Consider the following 16,935-nt stretch of genomic DNA (forward strand, 5'->3'; position numbering starts at 1 on the left):
CACATGTGCTCATACGTCCACTTCCTACCTCTGCCCCTCCAGGCCCCTCTAGAGGGCCTAGAAGCAATGATATTCCAGGAGCCATGAGTATACCTCCATATTCGACCTTGTAACAGCAGGGACTCAGAAGGCAGATACTCAGCTAAATAGACGTCCTTGTCTTTAATGTAAAATGCAACGCTAGCATAATGGAGCTGAACGGGACACTCATGGAAATCTTACAGTACTTCCTAATTTTATAGGAAGAGAAAAGCTTGTTTTCAGACATTAAAGAAGAAGAAAATACCCCAATCCGTCATCCAGAGATAATTAATTGCCTTTATAATTACAGAATGTATCCCTTAAGACTATATCTACAGAAATGTTTCGCAAAAGTGAAGAAATACTAAACATGCAATTTTTTGCAAAATGTTTTTTTCACTTGGTATTTGTAAATATCTTCTCATGTTCTTGTTTTTGGTGACAAAAAATGAAAACTGCTTCAAGCAAAAGAATGAAAAGTTCAGGTATCATCTGACATCAGATATGGCAGAATCTAGGGTCGAATCATGCCATTGCTGAGTTTGAGCCCCACCTATGGCATGGAGTTTACTTAAAAAAACAAACAACAAAAACCAGAATGCTGCTGTGACCACTTTAATGTAAATTTTCTTCTACATTCCTGATAATTTTCTTAAACTGGGTTTCCCAGAATGGGATTACTAAGGTAAGATGAATGAATACTTACATTTTTTAATGCATATGTGGTTCCTGAGGTTTTCAATCTAAATTTTTTGTTTTAAATGTTTATTTTTGAGAGACAGAGCATGAGCAGGAAAGGGGCAGAGAGAGAGGGAGACACAGAATCCGAAGCAGGCTCCAGGCTCTGCACTGTCGGCACAGAGCCTGACGTGGGGCTCCAACCCATGAGCCGTGAGATCATGACCTGAGCTGAAGTTGGATGCTTAACTGACTGAGCCACCCAGGAGCCCCTGAGGTTTTCGATCTAAATAATGGATACTAAACATGATGCAAATGCGTGCATTCTCATCACATGATAAAAAAAAAACAACAACAAAAAAAAACCAAAAAAACTTTAGTGGATTTAAATATTTTTATATTTTAACTTACAGCTTCACTGATAAACCCAAGGGTAGGTGGACACAGAAGGCTTCAGGGGTCGGCTTGCTGGCAGGCTGGTGTGGCCTGGGGGTAGACGAGGTCTATGTCAGGAGGGCAGCAGAAAACAATCTTCCGGGGACCAAATGAGCCAAGGCTGGCGGGTAGATGTGCAAACAGAGGTCGCAAGCTACTGCTAGCCTGAGGCCTGGGGTCTCCTTCTGGGAAGACCGGGAGAAGGTGGTCGGTCACTGGGCCCAGGCCGGGTCTGTGCCACTGCCGTAGCCAAGGGACTATGCACAGTGGCGGCAGAGCACCACTTGCGGGGCTACCCCCCAATCTCATGCTCACGGCTGTTAGACTGTGCAACAAGGGCAAGAGAAAGCAAAATGCAACAAAGAGGAACCAGGAGAAGACGCCCGCCCCCTTCCTCCTACAATGTCCCTCCAGCGCCCGCTCCAGAGAGGTTTAACAGTGCGCTTCACAGTAAAAGAGAAATGCCTGAGTCTAGTCTGTTAGTGCAGGGCAGGTCCTTGAGGGTGAATGTGGAGCTCAGAGGCAATCAGTTGATAACTAGTTGACATGATGCTAAAAGCTACCAATAACTGCTCATTTCAGCCTTTTGACCTACAGGAGAATTAGTTTCCTTTTATGATTAAATATTGAGAAACTCAGAGGGTCAGTACATGCTGTGGGATACCCTTGATCTGACAGCCACAAATGTAACCCATTCTGAGAATTTGTGGACCAAGTCAGAAAATCTCACCCCTAAAGTGGAGGGGGGGGGGAATTTATATTTTGGAACTAAAAAGAATCGACCTTAAATGGATAGGAGTAGCTATCTGCGGAAATCTTCTGTGAAAATAACATACCAGAGTAAGGATTTATAAAGATGCTGCTGATAAAAGTAGGGTACAATCTGGGGCGCCTGGGTGGCGCAGTCGGTTAAGCGTCCGACTTCAGCCAGGTCACGATCTCGCGGTCCGTGAGTTCGAGCCCCGCGTCAGGCTCTGGGCTGATGGCTCGGAGCCTGGAGCCTGTTTCCGATTCTGTGTCTCCCTCTCTCTCTGCCCCTCCCCCGTTCATGCTCTGTCTCTCTCTGTCCCAAAAATAAAAAACATAAAAAATGTTGAAAAAAAAAATTAAAAAAAAAAAAAAAGTAGGGTACAATCTAAATCTCAGACAGGTCCAGGTCATCTCCCTGAAAGGAAAGATAGAAATCTAAAATCCTAACAATCAGGGCTAAACTGATAGGAAGACTCAACTCAGAAGTCAAGGATATTGTTAAAAAGAGCTTTAGAGGGTAACAATTTGTCCCTACATCCCCAATACTTCTACGATTCTGATTTTGCTAATACAGCCAAAAAATTAGCCTGACAGTGGAAAAGGGCAATTTATCTGGTTTAAAGTTCTAAGGACATATAGAAATTCCTTCTCCTCCATCTTTTGCTGTAATAGAGAAACTTGAAATATAGCAGTACAGGGGGCACCTGGATGGCTCAGTCAGTTAAGCATCCGACTTTGGCTCAGTTCATGATCTCACACTCCACGAGTTCGAGCCCCGCGTCGGGCTCTGTGCTGACAGCTCAGAGCCTGGGGCCTGCTTCAGATTCTGTGTCTCCCTCTCTCTGACCCTCCCCCATTCACACTCTGTCTTTATCTGTCTCAAAAATAAATAAACATTAAAAAAAAAAAGAAAGAAATATAGCGGTCAGCAAACTTTCTCTGTAAAGGGCCAGATGGTAAATATTTTAGGCTTTTCAGGCCCTGGGGGTCTCTGTCACAACTACTCAATTTGGTCACTGTAGTGCAAATCCAGACCATACATAATGGGTAAATAAATACATGTGGCTGTGTTCCAGTAAAACTTTATTTACAAAAACAGGATGTGGCCAGATATGGCCTGTGGGCTTCAGTTTGCTGACCTCTTACCTAACCTATCATTGATCTGACCAGACTGGTCCAACTAGTTGGGAAGGGGTGCCTTGGGAATACTAGATGCAGGGCATATCGCTCTGTTTACAGATTAGCATCTTTGGGTGTGGTCATATCAGTCAGTTTTCTGGGAACTGATCCACTCTGCATGAACTAACAGTTTAGTTCTTAACCTTGAAAAGTTGATCTCTGAAGAGACTTGACCTTGGGGTCTGGCCTGAGTAGCTCATCTGTCTCATTCATTTACTATTCTCTCTCTCTCTCTCTCTCTCTGTCTCCCTCCCTCCCTCCCTCTCAATCTCTCTTCCTCTTTTCACCATCTCTAAATGACAGCACCAATATACTAATTTTTATTTTTATTATTAATAACATTTAATATGTACTACTAACCAAACAGGCTTTTCTTTAGGTTTAGTAATCAGTCTATATGTATAAGAGAAAATATTCAGTTTTAACAATTCAGCTATTATCATGAAGAGTTGTTATCTGCGTTAAAAACACAAAGTATTATGAAAGATTATATTTTCGTCATCTTGGGCTGCCATAACTAAATACCACAGACTGGATGTCTTAACAGGTATTTATTCTTCATAGTTCCAAAGGCTGGGAAGTCCAAGATCAAGGTGCTAATTCAGTTCCTTGGGAAGGCATTCTTCCAGGATTTCAGAAGGTTGCCTTCTTTGTGTCCTCACAAGAGAGCTCACTGGCTCTGGTCTCTCTTCCTCTTCTTATAAGGAAACTAATCCCATCATGGGGCCCTACCATCATGACCTCATCTAAACCTACTTACCTCCCAAACAGCCTACCTCCAACTACTAGCACAGAGGGATTAGGTTATCAACATAACTTTGCAGGGAAGGAATACAATTTAGTCCATAGCAGATTATTTTTGTTTCTTTATGAAATTGTCATCAAAGAGGCCCTGAAAGAGTTGAAAACCTAACCGAGGAGCTCCAATAAATAATTACTCAGTAATGGTTTTGAGTGTGTAATTAATGTTCCCTAATTGTCAAGGAAGATAGTAAAATGATAAACTATTGGTGGTAACTGATGTATAAACCAGATAGAAGCTGGGCTTTAGGAATATGCTATTTTGGCATGCCTTAACTCATTCTTATGGCTTCACAAGCCCCTTGTTTTGGCTTATCAGTTTAGCTCCTATTCTACACTAGACCCTTTTGCTTAATGACTCAGTTCGACTCATTCTCATGGATTTTGACTATTTTGGCTCCCTTCCCTGGGTTCCCAATAGGTCTAACCCACTGAAATAATAGATAAGAAGCATTTCCATCTCAAGTTAATGGTCAGAGCTGACCCTGACCCAGCCTGGGTTGGATGAACATTTTCCACTATGCATAATTTCTCTCTTTGAAGAGCCCTCAAAGCTAGACCTAGGATCTTAGGGCCATATTTTTTTACATCATTTGAGCCTTCCCTGTATTACGATTAGTAGCAAAGGGTGGCTTGGAGTGGGACAGGGACAGTTTAGCTCACTTAAAATTTCCTTTAGCTCCTTACCTTCAGCCACTCTAAATAAAGCTACAATTGAAGTGAAAATGTTTTATATGTATATATTTTTAATTTTAGAGTGAGAGAGAGCAAGTGGGGAGAATGGCAGAGGGAGACAAAGACAGAATGCCAAGCAGGCTTCGCACTCAGCACAGAGCTGAGGCGGGGCTCCATCCCACAATCACGGGACCACCACCTGAGCCGAAGTCAAGGGTCACATGCTCAACTGACTGAGCCACCCAGGGCCCCAAAAATGGTTTATCTTGAATACAAGTCCCCAAACTCTCCCCACCTTCCAATCGGATTGTTACCTTACACCTTCTTTTTTAAAAAATTTTATCTATCTTATCATTTTAGAGAGACAGGGGCACATGAGTGGGGCAGAAGGAGAGAGAGAGAGAATCAGGCGGAGGGAGGGAGGGAGGGAGGGAGAAGGGGGGAGAAGGGGGGAAAAGGGGGGAGAAGGGGAGAGGGGGAGTGAGGGAGAGAGAGAGAGAGAGAGAGAGAGAGAGAGAATGAGAATGAGAATGAGAATACATCTTAAGTTCCACACTCAGCGCAGAGCCTGACTCGGAGCTAGATCTTAAGATCCTGGGACCATGACCTGAGCCAAAATCAAGAGTCAGATGCTGAACCGACCTGAAGCTCTCAGGAGCCCTACCTTACACCTTCTTCTATAGAAATTCTGGAGCCACCACTGAGCATGTATGTGCAGAAGAAAATACACGCTTTCACATGGGCACACATGTGCACGCACACACACACACACACACACACACACACGGTCATGGGAACCGTTGCCCCCATACCCACCTTTCCATCCTCATCAAACCACTCTGGTGCAAATATAATGATCGCCTTGCTAATCTATGTAATAAAACCACTAAAGCTATCTCCCTTTCTCTAGATCCTTCCTACTCCAGTTCAACTGGCCAATACTGCCTGCTCATGTTCTTAGTCCTCCGCATTCACGTGATATTCTTACTACTCAGAAACCTTTTACAGCTTCCTGGAGTCAAACCATGATCAAAAGATTATGTCTTCAGTTGGTTTTCAAAGTTCTTCACAATCTAGCCCCCAAATGCCTTTCCAGACTTACCTATTACTCTCAGAGAACTTTCCACTTAGTAAAGGTGGTCAACTCACTATTTTTAAACTCACTTTAGACGGTCCTCACCTTTGAGCCTCTCTTCATGCCGTTTCCGAGCTCAATCCTGACTCAAATCGCACATGTCTCCTGAACCCCTGCCACACGGCCTGGTGCACGCAATGCTTGCTTTTCTCTTGACCCTTCAGCTACTCCACCATGATTCCTCTATCCAAATTCCCAAGCTTCTTCTGCCTCAACTCTTTACTTTGGCATACTTTGAATAATTTGTTTGCCTCAGACTTCATCGAATCCTTCCTTCACCGACGCAGGGTTCACACTCAATTAATTCTTCCTAGATGTCTACAATGGAAGTTTTCAGTGACTCTCTTTATATTGTAGCTTGGGTTATAACAATTTTGTTAAAGAATTATCAAAACACAGCACCTAAGACAATCCCTTTTTATAATAGCCTACAGTCTGAAGGTTTGAAGAAGGGAGTAACAATACTACTGGTATACCAGTTTCAAGCTGCTTTCTTACTATTGGGACAAAAATGAGTAAGAAATGGTTTTAAATGGGTTAAGTTATTTGCTGCTCTTCTCAAAGTCAGAATTACAAGGGACCTCAGAGCTATCTACTTTAACCCATGCATTCGGAAAGGGAGGCTGAGGAAAATTACATAATTATCCAACATGACTGTGATTCTTTAGCTCCAGTGTATTCTCCACAGGAATTACAGGTGATCACTTGGGTTTTAAAACCACACACTCTCCTAATTTTCCTCTTCTCTTAGGCTCCTTTGTGGGAAGCTCCTCACCTTCCCTACCTTTACACGTGGCGTGGCCTCAGGGATTACTGAGTCCCTGGCCCTCTTTGGTCTATACTCACAACTGAGGCAATCTTACCCAGTTACATAGGATTAAATGCCATCTACGTGCTAACTCCCAGTTTATATCTAGTGTTTCCTCCTTCTATTGAGTGGAATATCTGGCTGCCCACTTGATGCCTCCATTTAATTATACAAATATAATCTTAACACATTCAGCCAGAATTCTTGATTTTCTTCCATGTCCCAGGAGAATTTGTGCTCCTTCCACAATCTTCTCCATGTGAATAAAGAGGACTATTATTCACCAGTAGCTTAGTGAACAGTCTCTTGACCAAATTTTAGTCAGGCTCTTCTGAATTCTCTTCCCAATAAGGCCTGGACTTTGGACTTCTGTGTCTATCTTTGAATTGCCCAACTTTAGCCAGAATCCTGTTGGCATCTGATTGGGTCCGTCAACCTCTACGGTTCCCTTGGTGATGTCTGATCACCCTGGCCTGCCTTCAGCAAGAATCCTGTAAGGTTGGTTTAGCCAGAATCCCCCCTTACCCCTGATGTTTCCTCCTAGTAATTTTCTAACCTCCTCCTGCACCCAGCCCCTTGGCTATAGATTCCCACTTTTCCTTGTATTTAAAATTGAGCCCAGTTCTGGGTGCCTGGGTGGCACAGTTGGTTAAGCATCAGACTTTGGCTCAGGTCATAATCTCATGGTTTGTGAGTTGGAGCCCCACATCAGGCTCTGTGCTGACAGCTCAGAGCCTGGAGCTTGCTTCCGATTCTGTGTCTCCCTCTCTCTCTGCCCTTCTCTGCCCCCTCATGTTCTCTCTGTCTCTGTCTCTCAAAGATAAACATTAAAAATAATAATAAATAAAATTGAGCCCAGTTCTATACTTTCCCCCTATTGCAATAGTCCCTGAGTAAAATCTGTTTTTATGGCTTCAACTACTATTCAGCTCTAGTTTGTCTTTGACATAAGTAAAAATCCTTGCAGTCATTTTTTTATACTTTGTATATTCTTTGTCTCACATACCCAGTCCATTAGTGTGAGAAGTAAGGCAGATGATTCATTTTCAGACATACTAAATAAAAGCTGTGCTAATTAACAGTAGGTTTACACCCTATTGGAAATATGTACAAACCCCCACAATGGAGTCCCAAACCCTTAGACACTTCCCTTCCTGGTTCTTCTTCCCCTCTCCATTTTGCAGGCTTATTTTCATGGGCTTTGCAATGAGCATGCTCCAAAGAACAAAGGAGGGACTGAAAGTCTCTGCATCATCTCAGGGAAGGTACACTTGTTCCGATCAGACTACTTTTTGTCTTATATGGGCATAGGTGACTTCTGGGTAAGGCTGTAAGCTCTGTAGTGCTCAGCCAATGAGCAACCAGGGGAGGGACTTGCATGCTAGGAGATAAACTGTCTGCTGTGACTGCCTGAGTGTGCCTGTCCATCAGACACCCACTCTCGCAAGAACGTTGATTAAAGCCTCGCTTCACCGTGCTCCAAGTCTCCGCATCCCTCCTTTGATGGGTCGATGGGCTTATTTCTAACAATTAGCAAATACTACTGTTTTTAGCTTCAGTAACTTCCCAAATCTGACCACTCTCACAAATACAAGTATCTGCACCTAACCAAATAACCTCTCAATTAGACCTCCATTCTCTCGGCTCTCCATCCTGCTCCTTTCTAGTGTATTCTTTCAACACATCCAGAAAGTCCTTAACATAAGGCTTGGGTGTGTACCCAGGAACCCTGCTTGCTCTGTCCTCATTTTCTACCAACTCTCCCTTCATTCATACGGCTCCAGCCACACCAGACTTTTTACTTCTCAAACACACCAAGCTGGCTCCTGCTCCTGGAGGCTTGTCCCTGCTGTTCTCTCTGGTATGCTCGGCATGGCTGGTTCTCTCACTTCAGTTAGGGTTCTGTCCAAATGTCACTCCCAGAAGCCTTCTGCAACACTACCTTAGTTAAAAATACACCCTCTCAATCACTCTCTATCCCCTTTATTCTTTGTTCTTCGGTAGGTTACTATCACTATCAACACATTACAAACGCCTTTGTTCATTTTCTACCTTGTCCATGAGGGCGAGAATTTTTGTCTGTTTTTTCACTGTTAGATCAATGCCTGGCACGGACTAGCTATTTAATAACTATTTAATGACTAAATCAGTGATGAGGTGGGCTTTTAGTTTGCTTATAAATTAAAAAAAAAAATACTGTTCCTGGTGTTTGTTCCTAGTTTAGCAACACAATAGTCCCTGTCATTGTAGGGATTTCTGCAAAGGAGCTGGATTTTTTCCAAGCAGGTAGTAGCTAGTGTGATATTAGATGGCAGAGATTAAACAAGAATGGCTTTGCTCTGGAGTAGAGTAGTATCCAGCTCTGGATAAGTGGCTGCCTCTGTGTACAGACACAGGGAAGATCATATTTCTTACAGAGCACTTAAAGCCCTAAAGTAGTTTCCTTTTTTATGCAGACAACTCTAATTGCTCCTGAAGCACTTAGTACATTAAGAAATGTTAGTCCGTTTCTATTTAAGCCTATAGTAGGCAAGCTCTCAACTTTGGGTTGCTTTTTTTTTTAATTTTTTTTTTTTTAACGTTTATTTATTTTTGAGACAGAGACAGAGCATGAACGGGGGAGGGGCAGAGAGAGAGGGAGACACAGAATCGGAAGCAGGCTGCAGGCTCTGAGCCATCAGCCCAGAGCCCGACGCGGGGCTCGAACTCACGGACTCACAGACCGTGAGATCGTGACCTGAGCTGAAGTCGGACGCTTAACTGACGGAGCCACCCAGGCGCCCCATGGGTTGCTTTTATTCTCCTGATAAGCTGAGTTTGGCTAATAACAGTACAGTATGCTGAAGGTTTTATCTGATCTAAACGGCATAGGAGACCATTATGATGGTAGATCAAAGAGTTCTATAGCCTTGAATGTTACAATGAATCCAACTAAAGGAAATTCTAAGTTTTGATTTTTTTTTAAAAAAAAAGGAAATTTAAAAATCAGTAAGTTTTTATTTTTAATGAGATAAAAAATTCCAGACACCGAAGTCAGATCCTTTCAGTATTATTTTAAACTTTTCAAACTATATAGTACAAACAAAAGTTATTTTGCTGAAATTAAATCTTTCTGAGAGTTGGTTGTAACAGACTTTTTTTTTTTTTTAATGTTTGTTTATTTTTAAGAGGGGGGAGGGGCAGAGAGAGAGACAGAATCTGAAGCAGGCTCCAGGGTCTGAGCTGTCAGCACAGAGCCTGACGTGGGGCTCAAACTTACAAACTGCAAGATCATGACCTGAGCCAAAGTCAGACACTTAACCAACTGAGCCACCCAGGCAAACCTAGACTGGGTTTTTAATGCTAAAGTTAAAGAATGATCGTTTACATAGAGGCTGCTTTTAGGCAACAGGCTTGAGCAATGAATGGAATGTAGAAAGGGCCCACAGTGACCCCGTGGCTAAATACAGACAGGCACGGCAGATGACCCACCTCAAAATATCCATAGGCCACAACTGACCAAGGGGCTACTTACAACCAGGCAGTTACCAAAAAAGGGAGAATTCCATACATCACCATATCTTCTCATCTTCCCCCTTTAGGTACAGCCCCCCACCACACTTCGTTGAAGTCTCTCCTCTGCTGTCCTGCCTGCCGCTCCCTTGCAATGTATTCAATAAACTTCTATCACATTTGTTCTGCCTCAGGTGATGCACCATGAGATCATGACCTGGGCTGAAGTCAAGAGACGCTTAACCAACTGAGCCACCCAGGTGCCCCAGACACCACAATTTAGCATACTGATAGAAATAGTTAATGACACCTCGTTTTTCCATGATGTGCTTTAAGGACTAATTAGATATTATTTGATAAAGTAAAAAGAATGGTCCCTCCAGAGAATATAGATTGAATAGGTCCTAACAGTGATGTGCAGTCCCCAAGCATGATCTGTCTAACGTCTCACTCTTACTCAAGATAAAATTTCAAGTTAAAAGATGAAAAATCCAGGGCTCCTGGGTGGCTCAGTCAAACGTCTGACTTCAGCTCAGGTCATGATCTCATGGTTCGTGGGTTTGAGTCCCGTGTCGGGCTCTGTGCTGATAGCTCAGAGCCTGGAGGCTGCTTCAGATTCTGTGTCTCCCTCTCTCTGTGCTTCTCCCCTGCTCATGCTGTCTCTCAAAAATAAATAAATGTAAAAAAAATTTTTTAAATGAAAAAATCTCCCTCCTTGTTGCCATTTCACAAATACGCCAATATAGTACCATATTAATGACTAAGGTCCAGATATTTTCCTTTCTGATACATTATCATGTAGATTGTAAAATACCAATTTTTTCAAGGAAACAATAAAGCTATATTTATTTTCAACTGAAAAAAAGAGCCCTTCAATATTTTTATTTCTCCTGAATTGTCTCGCACAGAAGTTATTCTCACAAATTGGCCTAGAGAGAAAACTGCATGAAGCGATACTCCATTTTACACCCTTTTTTTTTTTTTTTTTTTTTTCTTTTTTCTTAAAAGGTGGTGAGTGACCTCTGGAGGCAATTGGAAAAAATATCCTGCTATTTTTAGGAGTGAAAGGGCGGGGTGGGGGTAGAATTAGAAAATAGATCCTTCCATTTAGAGGAGGTTTGTTTTTGAAAGTTTAATCATGATGAATTAAAACATTTAACTTGAGGGGCACCTGGGTGGCTCAGCCGGTTAAGCGACAGACTTCGGCTCAGGTCGTGATCTCGCAGTTTGTGGGTTTGAGCCCCGTATGGGGCTCTGTGCTGACAGCTCAGAGCCTAGAGCCCGGAGCCTGTTTCGGATTCTGTGTCTCCTCCTCTCTCTGCCCCTCCCCTGCTCATGCTCTGTCTCTGTCTCTCAATAATAAATAAACGTTAAAAAAAAAATTTAAACACTTTAAAATCAGTTCAGTGATCCTCAATTAAGTAATATTTATTGAGTATATAATACATGTTACACGGGAGATAGAGAAGCAAAACCTTCTGAGCTTACAATCTACCCAGGAAACTAAAGGTAAGTGCTAAAATATTTATAACACAAGCTAGAACGTGTGAGAAAACTGAGGAGCGGCATGGCTACACAGGAATTCAGATATTTGGTTAGGGCAACCAAAGAAAGTCTACGTTCAATATTTACTGAAGACCCACTGTGTGCCGGGCACTGTGCTGAAGGATAAATAAGACACAGTACCGGCCCTTCGGACACTCTGAGCACGGGTAGAAAAGATGATACATAAAGAGGAACATTCCGTAGGTGGGCTCTTAGAAAGTATGCACAAAGGAGGGAAACTAAAACAGCCTCGAGATGGAGAGGAGGGAACACCTAAGCAGGTTCTTTTTTTTTTTTTTTAATTTTTTTTTTTAACGTTTTTATTTATTTTTGAGACAGAGAGAGACAGAGCATGAAGGGGGGAGGGGCAGAGAGAGAAGGAGACACAGAATCGGAAGCAGGCTCCAGGCTCCGAGCCAACAGCCCAGAGCCGGACGCGGGGCTCGAACTCACGGACCGCGAGATCGTGACCTGAGCTGAAGTCAGACGCTTAACCCACTGCGCCACCCAGGCACCCCAGCAGGTTCTTAAAGGTAGGGAGAGTTCTGGGATGGCTTTGGCATCGTAAGTCTACTCTCGTCCATCTCTCCCACCGATTACAACTAAAAACTCATCACAAAATACAGGCAGCAACTGCCTGAGGATTCTGAAAAGTAAAAGACTGTGAAGGAGAGGCACAGCTTGAAAAAGAAACCTGCAAGGGGGATGGGTTTCGTGGCCTTTTTTTCCTTTCTCTTGTGATTTTGTCCTGAGGGGAGGCCCCAGTTCCCCAGGGAACTGTTGGGCTGCCTGAGTAGCTAAAACTCTGAGAGAAACACTGTCCTGTATCCAGGGATACTGAGAAAAGGTTCCCCTGTGAGTTGGAAAGTGAGGAGGGAGGGGGGAGAGGACAGGGTTACAGAAGGTGATTCCTAACTTTGTGTAGGAACCACTTTAAGTCTTAGGTTCGTTCACTGCTGAGTTGCACTTGTTTTTAGCTAAAGCAGCAAAGCAAAGGCTTTGACAACTGAGTCAAACCACAGGCGAAATCTCAGACTAACCCCTGAGCGGTACATGTTCAGGACAGACCCAGAGCAACGGAGCAGAGGCTTTGAAAACCGAACTGAGAATGAAATCCTCACCCACAGAAGGTGATACAAAACCTGTAATGTGAACTCAACCAGGTTGAAAGTCTGCTTAAACAAACATATATTCTCCAGAGGAGGATTTTAACAGGATCCAAGGGCAGCACCATGTTAACTGTCACAATGTCCACGATACGATAGAAAACAACCTGTGTAAAAATTAATGGAAGGAAACTTTGTTTAAAATGGAGTCAAGGACAGTCGGTTAAGTGTCCGACCTCCACTCAGGTCATGATCTCACGGTTGGTGAATTCGAGCCCTGCATTGGGCTCTGCGCTGAGCGCTCAGCCTGGAGCCTGCTTCAGATTCTGAGTCTCCCTCTCTCTCTCTCTCTGCCCCTCCCCAGCTTGTGCTCTCACTCCCTCTCTCTCTCTCTCTCAATAATAAATACATAAAATAAAATAAAATAAAATAAAATAAAATAAAATAAAATAAAATAAAATAAAATAAAATAAAATAAAATAAAAAAAATAGAGTCAAGAGGCCAGCAGGGGGAGCTCTTTCACCCCACCACTCATCCTTAATTGCAGATCCAACAGCAGGAGACATACCTTGCTGCATAGTAAGTTGGGGACTACTTCTAAATACTACCTGACTATCCTAGCAAGAAGGAAGAGAGGTTTTCCTCCTCCTCTGGCAACAGCCCTGCCAATGACAGAATGTCACAAGTCAGCCAATGAAAATCCAGCATACTGTGAATTCCCGGTTTACTCCAGTGGACATTTTGTTCATAATAATTCTCCCAACTCTCCTCTTTCCTCTATGAGTATTCCTCCCCTTTGTTCTCTGGACTTGCCAATGGTTTTGTGGTAGCTTCCTGTTCCAGACTGCAATTCTATGCTAGTCACAAATAAGTCCTTTTTTTTTTTTTTTTTTTTTTTTTTGCTGGTAAAACAACTGGCTGTTTTAGTTTTAAGGTTAACACCTGTCACACAAAAAACCAGGAAGCTGTGGCCAAATCCTTGGGGAAAAGACAATCACCATAACAACCCCAAGATAACACAGGTGTTGGAGTTTTCAGACAAAGACTCTAAAGCAGCTATTACATGTTGCAGGAGGTAAAGATAAACACACGTGATACAAATGTAAAGACATTTTCAGCAGAGAAAGTATAAAAAAGAACTGAGTGGAAATTTTGAACTGAAAAGTACAGAATGTGAAAGAAACAAATTCACTAGATGGGTACAATATCAGAATGGAGATGATGGAAGAAAGCAGCAGTGAACTTGAACATAGATAAGTCAACAGAAATTATCTAAACTGAAGAGAAGGGGATAAAAAGCCTGGGGAAAAAAACCGAACACAGGAGCATCAGGGACCTGTGCAACAACATCAAAAGATCTAACGTATAAGTCATTCGAGTCCCAGAAAGACAGGTGAAGGAGGCTGAGAAAAAAATCATGTGAAAAAGTAATGGCTAGAAACTTCCCAAATTTGGTAAAGGGCGTATCTACAGATTCCAGAAATTTGGTGGACTCCAACACTTAAATTCAAACACAATCAGGCCTAGATCTCTCAAAATCAAACTACTGAAAGACGGCGATAAAGAAAAAATCTTGAAAGCAGCCAGAGAAAAATGAAACACTACATAAAGAGCAAAGACCAAATGACTGCAGAGCTCAGGGTAGCCGGAAGACACTGGAACAACACCTCTAGGTGTGGAAAGTAAAGTACAAGAATCAGAAGCCTATATCCAGTGAAAACATTTTCAGTAATGAAGGTGAAATACAGACATTCCTAGATGAAGGAAAACTTAAAAAGCTGCTGTCAGTAGACCTGCCCTAAAAAACGCTGAGGATGAAGGGAAAGGATACCCAGAAGGAAACGTGGATGTTTAGGAATGAAGGAGGAGAAGCAGCAAATCTAACTATCTAGGTTAATATAAAAATCCTTATTTTTTTATATTAAATTCTTTTTTTTTTTTTTTTTTTTTAAGTAGGTTTCACACCCAGCGTGGAGCCCAATGCTGGGCTGCAGGTCACAGATTGAGAACTGAGCTGAGATCAGGAGTCAGACACTTAACCAACTGAGCCAGCCAGGTGCCTCTCTCTTAAATTCTTTAAAATAAGTATGATTATTGAGAAGACAGGCAGGAATAAGGCAGATGCTCTTAGTTACAGGAGACTAAGGTGCTGTAACAAAAATTCAGTGATTTTAAAAAACAGGTTTTTTCTCTCATATCACAGAGGGAGGCATTGTCTCTGGCCTTTCTGCTCACATTCTAATGGCATCCTAACTACAAATTCAGCTGGGAGATGTAGTGGAGCTGGGGGAGGCACACACTGGGTTATAGCTCCGTTACTTAGGAAGAAAAGGCAAATGGATTTTGATGCATAGCTAGCAGCCTCTCCTGCAGCAGGTGAAAGAGGAAGGCATTTTGGACAAGAGGGGACAATATGATCAAAGGTATGGAAGAGAGAAAAAACATGTAAAGAGCTAATAGCAATTTTGATGCTCTTGGAATGTAAATAATGCGATAAAGCTAGAGAGGTGGGTTGCGGCAGAGGAAGATGGATTTTATTCTTGAGGAGTTGAAGGGTTTTATACCGCAGATTTTCATTTCACTGAACTACTCAGGGGTGAAAGATGGGAGAACAGAAGACTAGCGGAGAGAAACCTAATTAGGAGCTTAGGGGGATAGTTTTGGTGAGAGGTGATCAAGTTTTAAAAGTAGGCTGTGATTGGGGCGCCTGGGTGGCTCAGTTGGTTGGGCGTCCGACTTCGGCTCAGGTCACGATCTCGCGGTCCGTGGGTTCGACCCCGCGTCGGGCTCTGGGCCGATGACTCGGAGCCTGGAGCCTGCTTCCGATTCTGTGTCTCCCTCTCTCTCTGCCCCTCCCCCGTTCATGCTCTGTCTCTCTCTCTCTCTGTCTCAAAAATAAATAAAAACGTTAAAAAAAATAAAAGTAGGCTGTGATAATAGCATAGTTTTAGAAATATCTGTGGAAATAAAACTGGCAGGACTTGGAGATAAACCGAGGAGAAAGAAGGAAGCAGCAAGGCAGGATCTCACATTCCTTACAAAGATCGCCAGGCGGCTGGTGGTATCAGCATGGAGTATCCCAGAGCAGGAGCAGATTTTTTTAGGAAAAGGAGGAGTTCGGTTTCAGGTGATAAAGATAAAATATTGTGAAGCTTGAATTCCTACAGAATATATTAAATCTCAGTGAGTTGAAGCATGGAGCTCAACACCAAATTCCTCTGGATGGCGTACAAGACCCTGGGTAATGTGCACCTAACCTACCTCTTCTATCATCCTCTATTCTCTTTAATGCGCATCCCTTTTGCTTCAACCACAGCAAACTCTTCTCAGAGGCCTTCCCGGACTCTGCAATCTAAAACAGGTTCCCTTAAATCACAGCATCTGTACTTTGAGGTAAATTGGGAAGGGCTTAATGACCAAATGGATGGGGCTGGAGAGATGGGTTGGAAGGGAAATGATGAGGAGGCTCAGGTTTGTAGTCCGGGAGCCTGAGTGGGTAAAAGAAACCAGGTGCAAAAGAGCATTTCCAATAGACAATAAAGAACAATATTTACGCGTTTTGAGGCTGTGGTCCGGTCAAAGGGCAAAAGGAATCAAAAAGCTGGAATCGGATAAAGACAAGGCCTTTCCTCCTCCGGCGGCATACCTTTTACTCAGGGATCCTGAAAACCCACGTCCTGCTCCGCTTTCTTACAACAACGGTATTCTTCGCAGGGATTGAAGCCAGAGTGTGCTTGAAACCTCGGCTTTGGGTCCAGATTTCTCTTGAGCTATTGTTACACTGTGTATGTACAGCCCCTTATTCGCTGACTGACCTTGGGCAAGTTTCTACTTATTCTCTATGACTTAATTCTCCTCTCTGTAAAACGAGGATAACATGGAATTTGGAGTGTTGTTATGAGCGTTAATTGAGATGATACCCGTGAACGCTTCCATGAGGTTCAACAAATGCTGTGGAGTGACAGATGGACGACATAGTTCAAAGGCACGAGGGCAGCAATTCTAGGGAGCTAAGACACAGACCTCCGGGCTTCCTTTGCCCAGCGAGGAGACCCAGGGAGCGGTCGCAAAGCCATACCTTGCAAACCTCGGTCCGCATTTCCTCGGGACAGTGTGGCCGCGTCTTTCCTCACGATCGATCGGGTCCCAAGCTGCAGCTTCAGCTCACTCCGCCACGCGGCGCCCGCTCGCGGGGCCTCTGTGGGCTCAGCAGTGTGTGATGCCCAGGCCCTAGGGCGAAGTCCGGTCTCCCAGGCAACCACATAAACTTCCGGTTTGAGGCAGGCTGGGGTTGGCGAGAGGCCACATT

General features: G+C 43.3%; 1 long non-coding RNA gene across 11 annotated transcripts in view; it reads right to left on the reverse strand.

The window, feature by feature from the left end:
- The window catches only part of LOC107179307, a 58,539-nt gene extending 41,657 nt beyond the window's left edge, over positions 1 to 16,882 (reverse strand). For 3 of the 11 annotated variants that reach the window (XR_006217802.1, XR_001509903.2, XR_006217800.1), the window contains exon 1: positions 16,705 to 16,880. This is a non-coding gene — a long non-coding RNA (uncharacterized LOC107179307). Of the gene's footprint in view, positions 1 to 1,110; positions 1,186 to 16,704 lie in introns of all 11 variants that reach the window. The other 8 variants (XR_006217808.1, XR_006217807.1, XR_006217803.1 and 5 more) reach the window with 7 other exon arrangements.
- Between the last annotated feature and the right edge of the window lie 53 nt (positions 16,883 to 16,935).

Source organism: Panthera tigris, chromosome B2 (assembly GCF_018350195.1).
Source record: "Panthera tigris isolate Pti1 chromosome B2, P.tigris_Pti1_mat1.1, whole genome shotgun sequence".
NCBI lineage: Eukaryota > Metazoa > Chordata > Mammalia > Carnivora > Felidae > Panthera > Panthera tigris.